This window comes from Phascolarctos cinereus, unplaced genomic scaffold (genome assembly GCF_003287225.1).
Source record: "Phascolarctos cinereus isolate Bilbo 61053 unplaced genomic scaffold, phaCin_HiC Scaffold_4;HRSCAF=312, whole genome shotgun sequence".
Lineage (NCBI taxonomy): Eukaryota > Metazoa > Chordata > Mammalia > Diprotodontia > Phascolarctidae > Phascolarctos > Phascolarctos cinereus.
Window position 1 is genome coordinate 177,099,766 of NW_027555847.1, and position 9,299 is coordinate 177,109,064.

The 9,299-nt window shown below is 39.0% G+C and overlaps 1 long non-coding RNA gene and 1 pseudogene across 1 annotated transcript in view; one reads left to right on the forward strand and one right to left on the reverse strand.

Moving 5' to 3' along the window:
• Window positions 1–9,299, reverse strand: part of LOC144456836 (uncharacterized) — a 125,463-nt gene that overhangs the window by 20,328 nt on the left and 95,836 nt on the right. The window lies entirely within an intron of this gene.
• On the forward strand, window positions 1,973–3,146 carry LOC110218805 (sorbitol dehydrogenase pseudogene; annotated as a pseudogene).

Consider the following 9,299-nt stretch of genomic DNA (forward strand, 5'->3'; position numbering starts at 1 on the left):
CCAGATAGGCAGCTTGGTAAAAGGGTCTGATATTAACACAGGTGGATTTCAGAAAATAATCTTATGATTCTTTTGCGGAAAATATTAAGAAGAGGGATAGATAAAACCACTATATGCGTTCAGAACTGGTTGAATGATCAGATCTACAGAGTACTCATTAATGAGTGGATCTCAGCCTAGGGAAGTCTCCAGTGGAGTGCCTCAAGAATCCCCTTCGCCCTGTCAGTGTTCAACACTTTTCTCAGTGACTTAGAGCAAAGGTGGCAGAGAAGGCAGACACTTAAATGTTTGTTGAAGTCAGTGCCCTTAGTAACACCTGAAAATCATCAAGTTAATGATAGAAATGATTGTTCCTTCCAAAACTACCACCTCTTCCCAGTTCCCAGCATACAGAAGCACAACTGAAGAAACCAAATGGCAGGATGGAAAGAGTACTGGACTTGGGCTCTGAGAACCTGGGTTTAATTCTCGATTCTACCACTTTAATCTTGAGCCAGTCACTTAAACTTCTGGGCCTCCCTCAGTTTCTTCATTTATTAAAAAGAGAGTTGAATTGGATGACCTCTAAGGTAACTTTCATCTCTAAATCTATGATCTTATGTATGACACTGTACTTCGTGTCCTTTTTCTCTTGCCTAATGCATCACAATCCTTTTATTTAAGCTATGGTTTGTGAACATGTAGAAAGGAAGATGGCAACCTCAGGAGTGATCACTAAAAGCAAGGCAGAAAACTTCAATCTAATGAATAGAGGAGCTACGGTTTAAACCCAGCTTGTCTGATCCCAGATTTAGTGCTGTTTGAGAGCAGATCGTGACATGTGCTTAAATAAACTGATTCAGAATGAAGTAAGCACAACAATGAAAAAAAATGCAATGGCTATGACAATGTGAACGGAAAGAACCAAAAAACGTAATGCCTTAAAATTATGACCAAGGTTGGCATTAGAAAAATGATGAGAAAATAATATTTCCTACCTTTGCAGAGGTGTGGGAGATTATTTTGGTTGTGGAACACTGTATAAACTGTCAGATTTCATTGACATGCTACTTTATTTCCTCTTTTTTGTTACAATTTATTTGTTCACTGGGTAGGGAGAAATGTATTCAGAAATAAAGATGATGTAAAAGCAAACTTTAGTGTAAGGATAGGTCATGCAGCAACATTCAGTTAATATGAAAAGAAGCAGGAAGGTGGATGGTGGAGGCAACTGAGGGTTGGGGTGCAAGGTTTGAGTGGTAATGCCTTGGCTTATCAACGTCCATTCTAAAAAATGTAGGAAAATTCCGTATTCCAGATGTGCTATGATCAGGACATCTTAAAACACAGTGGCTTTTCAAAGGCTATGATAAATTTTGTGTACAGAGATGATGAAGTTAGCTGGCTATCAGGATGAGCTTACATTTGGAGAGGCTTATGAAGCTTAGCCACTGCACAATGAAAATTTTTGGACATAACTCATGAATGTTGATGGAGAACTGGAGGGGTTAGGGACAACTAGGTGCAGTAGACAAAACGATCTGAGTTCAAATCCTGTCTCGGACACTTACCAATTGTGACCCTCAGCAAGTCATTTAACTTCATTTTCTGCATGTAAAATTGGGATGATAATAATAGCACCTACTTTGAAGAAAGGTGGTTGTGAGGACAAAATAAGATGTTTGTAAAATGCTTCACAGTGCCTGGCACATTGTAGGCGCTATACAAGTGTTAGCCATTATTATTAATGACTAGTGATGGTAAATCAGGTATCTACACAGAATAAATAAATCACAGATCCTTGATGTACAAGTCAGATGGCATCAGCCTTTTTGGCTACGATATCACAGTTGATTGAATTTACAGCTCACTAACTCCTGGGTTCTTTTCATTTGAACTGCTTTCCCCTCCCCCCTTTCATCTTACTTTCCCAATCTATCCCTTTCTGCATCTGTCAGAAGACACTACCATGAGCTACAAACAAAATCAGCAAGTCAAGCTGGCTCCGAAGCCGTAGTGTAACGGGAACCAGCCCTCTGCAGTCACGAGTCCCAGACCCCAGATTGGCAGTTGGCGACATGGTGGCGGGGAAGACTGATGATAACCTCTCCATGGTGGTGCACGGACCCGGGGACCTGCTCCTGGAAAACTATCCAATCCGTGAACCAGGCCCAAATGAGGTGCTGCTGAAAATGCATTCAGTTGGAATCTGCGGCTCTGATGTCCATTACTGGCAGCATGGTCGGATTGGAGATTTTGTGGTTAAAAAGCCAATGGTGCTGGGACATGAAGCCTCAGGAACTGTGGTAAAGGTGGGATCATCAGTAAAGCACCTTGTTCCAGGTGACAGGGTTGCCATTGAGCCAGGTGTTCCCCGAGAATTCGATGAATTTTGTAAGATTGGCAGGTACAATCTGTCCCCTACCATCTTTTTCTGTGCTACGTCCCCTGACGATGGGAACCTCTGCAGGTTTTACATTCACGACGCGGATTTCTGCTACAAACTCCCTCACAACGTCACCTTTGAGGAAGGGGCCCTTGTTGAGCCACTTTCTGTGGCGATCTATGCCTGTCAGAGAGGTGAAGTCACTCTGGGAAGCAGGGTCCTTGTGTGTGGGGCAGGACCAATTGGAATGGTCACTTTGCTGATAGCTAAAGCAATGGGTGCATCTCAAGTGACAGTAACTGATATGATCAGCTCTAGACTAGAAAAAGCCAAAGAATGTGGGGCCACTTGGACCCTCCAAGTCAATAAGGAGAGCCCTCAGGAAGTTGCCAGTAAGACAGAAAGTCTCCTTGGAAACAAACCAGATATCACCATCAAATGTACTGGAGCACAGCCTTGTATCCAGACCGGCATCTATGCCACTCGTTCTGGTGGGACAGTAGTGCTAGTAGGAATAGGTAGTGAGATGGCCACTGTGCCCCTGGTACATGCAGCAGTTCAGGAGGTGGACATCAGAGGCGTGTTTCGATATTGCAATACATGGCCCATGGCAATCTCGATGCTTGAATCCAAGTTGGTGAATGTCAAGCCCTTAGTCACCCACAGGTTTCCTCTGGAAAAGGCTCAGGAGGCCTTTGAAGTGTCCAAGAAGGGAACAGGGTTAAAAGTCATGCTTAAATGTGACCCCAGTGACCAGAATCCCTAATGCCGGCATGAATTCTTGCTCCTCTCTGCTCAGGTGCTCACTGACCAGAGTGCTTTGGAAGACATGGACTTTTTTGTGGAAATGATTTATTTTGAGTCATTATGAATAAATAAAACCAATACATTCTAAAAAAACCAAAACAAAATCAGCAAGTCAAGAGAGGAATCTTAAAGCAAAGAACAAATAATAGGGGGGGGAAAGCAGTTGAACAAAACTAACTAATACATCAATCAAGTTTGCCAGCATTTTCTGTTTCCTACTTTCACAGTCCCCAACATCTGCAAGGAAGGGATTTCCCATATTTTCTTATCTGGGCCAAGCATGGTTATTGTAATTTTACAACATTCAGTATTCATTTTTGTTCTTTTTATTTCCATTATTGTAGTCAGTGTGAATATTGTTTTCTTGGCTCTGCTTAATATATTTTGCATCAATTTAAGTCTTCCAATCCCTCCTTGTATTTGTCATCATTTCTTATAAAGAAGCATTCCCTTCATAAACAATTTTGTTAACCCACTCTTCAATCAGTGAACATTGATATCATGTCTCTGCTATCACAAAAAGTGCTGCTATAAGTATTTTTGTGTACACAGGATTTTTCTTTCTAACCTTGGGATATCTGCCTAGCATGAGAATCTCTAGGTCAAATGATATAAGACATTTTAGTAACATTCTTACTATAATTACAGAATGCTTTCCAGAATGGTCAGAACAATTCATAGTTCCTTCAACAGTTTATTAGTGTGCCTGACTTGCCACAACTTTTGCCATATTTACTGTTAAACATCCCTGACTGCCACTTGCCTGTGATGCTATCCTGAGCAGTCAGGCTCCAATCAATCAATCCAACACTTGCCATGTGTTGTACTAGGCAACGGAGTATCCCCCTGAGTCTCAGTTTATTTACCTGGAAAATGGGGATAATATTTGAATCGCCTCCCTCATTGTTGTGAACAAAATACTTTGTAAACATTTAGTATTATGTCCATGTGGGAGATGGGGATAGGACTGGGGCTCCTGGACTTTTGATTTCATTGGTACAAGGAACTGGTGGATAAGGAAACTGATAGAGGTCATCCCCTTCGCAACTTGTCCCACAGAGGTGCTCAGAGCACAGAAAGGTTATGTGCTTTGCCCAGCAAACCTCATTAGCAGCATGATACTTAAAAAGTAATCCAGATTTCTTTATTTTTCAAGGTGCCTTCATGTGTTATCTCCTTTCCCCTTCAATCTGGGCACTACCATAAATGAGAAACTAAATTAGCAGGTGAAAAAGAATCTACTTTAATCAGGAATGAGTTTCAAAAGCTTAATATACTCTGGATTGTCTGTTCTATAGTATTTTCTTCTTTTTTTTAAATCTATAGTATTTTCTTTATCCCAGTTGGTACAGTTGGTAAATGTGGTGGGTGAGTGTACTATAGATTAGTATTTCATTTTTGCTCTCTAAAAGAATTTGGTTTGGCTTTGTAGGGCCAAAAGAAAACCTTAAAGGCACCATCTAAAGTTATTAGAAGGATCCAAGTGGATATGGGGAATTCATTCACTTTTAGATTATCCAGATTATACCAGTTTACTTGTATAGAGCCAGCATAAATGGATTTTTCAAACTCTGAGAACTGAAATCTAAACTCTGACCTATGAATTAATTAACCAGGATTTAGTAAGCACTATAGCACTATGTGCCAGGAGCTATGTTAGGTGCTGAAAAAAAAGTCTCAAGTTAGTGGCTAGACCGGCTACTGAAAAAGGAATTAAGCAACTATTTAAACCAAGACAATTTTATATATGGGCATTTAAAAAGTAAAATTTCCCTTCTCAAATAAAGCTTCAGGTTTTCTTTGGTTGCAGGGCTTTATATTAGCAAAGAAGCTTAAGAGACCACCTGGGAAAAATTGTGAATAAAATTGTGGCCCAGAAAAGAAATCTCATGAGTACTAATCAGTAGAGCTAGAACAGGAGTCCTACATCTATTCTCAACTGTTCGCTATAAAATCTGTACTTTGAACATGACCTGCATGAACAACCAACAAAGCTTCATGGGTCAATGTTCGACTCAAATCCCATTCTGACATTTCTTTGGGGTCAAGACAGAGTTGACCTTTGGTAATCAAAGACTTTGCCAGGAGAAAGCAAGCTCTGACAGGTCCTGCCAAGCTGGCAAGGCTTCATGTACAGGATCCAAACTGCACTGTCTGTTGTCTGAAGGTCAGTCACCTTAGCTAAACAGATACTCATTTCCAGATGCTTGGCTAGTAGGAATGATTTTTTTTTTTTGGTTTGTGTTTTTGGCCACAGCAACTCATAAAGCATTGGTAGAGGTTCTTAACCTGGAAACTGCAAACTTTTTATTTAAAAAAAATGCATTGTTTATTATATTTCAATAGAACTCTAATCTTATGCAATTTTTGTAATCTTATGTATTTTATTTTATACATTAAAAAACATTCTGTGAAAGGGTCCACAGGCTTCACCAGACTGCTAAAAGTTAAAAGGGAAAATGTTTTCTATTGTTTGGAAAACAATTATTATACTGTTTAAATCTAACTTCGTGTGACTAGAGATTGTTTGAACTCAGAATGTTATCCTGACCTCAGTAACTCTCCAGGAATGCCAGAAATGGCTACAAAGAATTATGAGTTTCCCCCCAGGTCTTGGATTCACCTAGAACATTTGTTTTGGATCTTTGTGTTTTGGGTTCCCCTTGTGTTTTGATGTCACACAAATTTTAATGAATGTTTAGATTTACTGATACACATCTCAATCAATCTTACTTTCAAGTTGCCCTCTCTGCATGTGTGGGTACCCATGTCTAAATCCTACATAATATAAACCTTCCAGAGCCTGGAGGAGAGGGAGCCATACCCTTTATCCTGCCTCATCTCTACCAAATGACCTAATAAATTTCCTTCTAAAACTATTTCAAATTTTGGGGTTCATTCTCATGACAAATTAAGAACACAAAAAGGTTAAGAACTTCTGATGCAAAGTGTAGAGTATTTATCAGTAATTGTTTTGTTGTTCAGTTTCTGATGCACAGTGATCCCATTTGGAGTTTTCTTGGCAAAGATAAACTGGAGTGATTTGCCATTTCCTTCTTCAATTCATTTTACAGACGAGGAAACTGAAGCAAAGAGGGTTAAGTGACTTGCCCACACAATTTGTAAGTGTCTGAGGCTGGTTTTGAACTTGGGCCTTTCTGACTCCAGGCCTAGCATTCTATCCACTGTGCCAATCAGTAATACCTGAAGCTAACTAAAGAAGGACAACTACGTCCTTTTTGATACTAAAATTTAGAGACTGCCAAAAAAAATTTTTTTTTAACACATGCAGTCCTACATAACAAGGTTATGTATGTAACCTACATAACAAGGTGTACAGGGTGATGATTTTTTCTAGTTCTGCTTACTTTCTATCAAATCGTAGAAATTTTCCTATCCTTATCTGCATTCTTCATATTTATTATCTTATCAAATGAGGTTTTATAGGCAAATACCTTGCATACCTTAAAGTGCTGTATGTGTTAAATACTATTACTGTAGTAATATTGTATTACATTCATGTACTATACAGATTATTTAGCCAGTTCCCAACCAACTGGCATCTACTTTGTTTCCACTTGTTTACTATTAAAAAAAAAAGTGCTCCTATAAATATTTTGGTGTATATGTAACTGACTTTCTGTCTTTGATCTCTTTGGGGTAAATATAGGTTAAATATATAAAAATAGGAGTGGGATGGGGCAGAGGCATTAACATCTATCTGTAACAGTAATTCACTCTGAATTTATAAGAAATTGTATTAAGTACTTCCTCTTATTTTTCCATACAGACTTTTGAGTTGCTTGCCCTGGGGCCAGAATTGCTATTTTTAAGCATTAGAAGTACTCAGTTCTTTACTATATAGTTGACAGTTACTGAGAGGTTGTCCAAAGGATTATGAGCCTCTCATTCAAACACAGGCATTAAAAAATCCTTTGTTTGTTATAGATTCTTCATGAAGATGAACCCATCAAAGCCTCCTAGATTTGGTATTCAAGTAAGAGAAAGATATCTAAGTCTATTAAACTCCTACTGGGGCCAGACCTTGAGGCAAGAACATTAAGGGGAAAAAAAAAACTGGGAGAAAGACTCATCTAATGAAATCTTTTTATTAAGGGCCTACTATGTGGGAAGGCACTGTGCCAGGAAATGGCACTACACAAAGCAAAAACACAGAAACAGTCCTTGTTCTCGAACAGATAAGGAAGAACCCATGAAACTTTAGAATAGAATCCTTAAAAATCTATCTCAGATTCTCATGTCACTTAGACATCTTCCCCATTATTTCCTCCTTTACCAATCACATAAAGAAATGACCCTTATCTTTGTGAAGAAAAGTCTTCTACATGTACCCTTGATCTCAATCTACAGCAGATTGCTCCCTCTACCTCCCACACTAGACCATCCTTTACTATCAGAATGATCTTCCTATTCAGGAAGATCCTATTCCTATGCCATTTCCCTGTTCAATAAACTCCAATGGTGCTCTGTTGTCTCTAGGGTCAGATATAACATTCTGTTTGGCTTTTAAAGTCCTTCATAATCTACCCATTCTTACTTTTTCCCTTCTTACACCTGACTTGCCTCTTCATATACCCTACAATCCACTGACTCTAACTTCTCTGCTGTTTGTCCTACAAGACATTCCAGCTCCAATTCTGTATTTTCACCAGCTGTCCCCTATGACCAGAAATTTTCTCCCTCCTCACCCCTGCCTCCTGGATTTCCTGGCTTCTTTCAAATTCCAGCTAAAATATCCCTTTCCCCAGGAAGCGTTTCTTGATTTTAGTGCTTTCCTTCTGTGGATTTTTAAAAATTTATCCTGTACATAGCTACTTTGTACCTAGTTGTTAGCATGTTCCCTCTATTAGATTGTGAGTTCCTTGAGAGCAGGGAATGGCATTTACCTTTCTTTGTATCACCTAACAGTGCTTAGCACAGTGCCTGGAACATATCAGGCACTTACCATACATTTACCAACTGACTGAAAAGGTTCTCTCCAAAGCTACCAATGATCTCTTAACTGCCAAACCTAATTCTCAGTCCACTTCCATCTTGACCCCTCTGCAGCTGTTGACATTATTCATTAACCTATTCGTGAATACTCTGTGCTCTCTAGGTTTTCATGATATTGTTGTGCAAGCATGTTAAAAACTTTTAAAAATAGAAAATATTGAGAAATAAATATTTCTTTAGTGTAAAATCCTTTCCAGACTTTTCCTAGTAGGCAGTGTAGCCAAGATCCTAGGAAAATGGATTAAAGGTGGTAATCAAGTTTAGCAGAAGAAATACTTATCTAATTAAGATCATTGCCCTCCCCAAACTGGTGGCATTATTTATGAAATGTTTAACAGCTATCTCTTTTCTGGTAAGAAGTCTTTTTGAGCTAGGTGGCTTGGTGGATACAGCACTGGCTCTGGAGTCAGGAAGAACTAAGTTCAAATCCAACTTCAGACACTTCCTAGCTATATGACCCCAGAGAAGTCACTTAACCTGTCTGCCTTAATCTACTGGAGAAAGAAATAGAAAACCACTCCAGTGTCTTTGCCAAGAAAACCTCATGGACAGTCTTGGCGTCCTACGGTCTACCACATCACAAAGAATAGGACATGATTGAACAACAAGAACAACATTTTGATTACTCCAGGAGAACAATAGAGGGAAGTGCTCTAGGAAGGGAGTAGTTTTAAGAAGATTAAATGACTTAATGTCCTATTAGATGGAGTAGAGAGTGCTAACCCAAAACTGTGCTTTATCAGCTTGTGATCTTTAACTTGTTCAAGATTCTCATAATGTTACTTCAAATTGTCTTGTTAAAAGAGGTTTCTGAAAATTTGGAGGAACTATGTCAATCTTAATATTCCCATCACTAAAAGCTAGAAATGCTTAGATTTTGAATAATTTAAAAAACATATTTCTGGGATACTTGTGCCTAAAACTCAGAGTATGGTATTGATATTTTTTTCTTCAAAACTATTCTGTTGTGGTTCTCCTACCTGACACTCCTTAGTCTCCTTTGCTGGATCTTTATTCATACCACACTCATTAACTGGGTGTTCCCTAAGATTTTCTCCTGGGCCCTCTTCTCCCCTCTACACTATCTCACTTGGTGATCACATCAGCTCTC